Source organism: Limanda limanda, chromosome 14, assembly GCF_963576545.1.
Source record: "Limanda limanda chromosome 14, fLimLim1.1, whole genome shotgun sequence".
Lineage (NCBI taxonomy): Eukaryota > Metazoa > Chordata > Actinopteri > Pleuronectiformes > Pleuronectidae > Limanda > Limanda limanda.
Window position 1 is genome coordinate 19,508,546 of NC_083649.1, and position 456 is coordinate 19,509,001.

Genomic DNA, 456 nt, shown 5'->3' on the forward strand with positions numbered 1-456 from the left:
AAAATTGATCGACACGTCAGTCTAACTGAACTGGAGCAATGAGCCAGACATTCAACGTCAATTCAAATAAATAAGAATGGGAGCCATTCATCACATAATGAGGTTTAACTATTTAACATAGAAATGTTGACAATTTAATGCCGTACACACTTTCTCTCTATATGTTAACTTCTCTACTTTCCTGGGAGCTCTACTTTATAATCTGCAGTTTCTTACAGTTGCGTAATAACACATATTTCTCACTTGGGGGCGGTGTTGGCTTGGTTGTCGTTTATTCCCTGTTTCAATGCATGGAAATATAAAACCTGAAAGACCACTGTTGCCATGCTGAGTTTTACAAAATATGCCTAACATTAAGATTTCAATTAAATTTGATAATAACTATATTGCTGAGTACGTTCTACACTGATAGACAGCGATAAAAAAAACCTGTGGACTTAGTGTGATAAATTATTG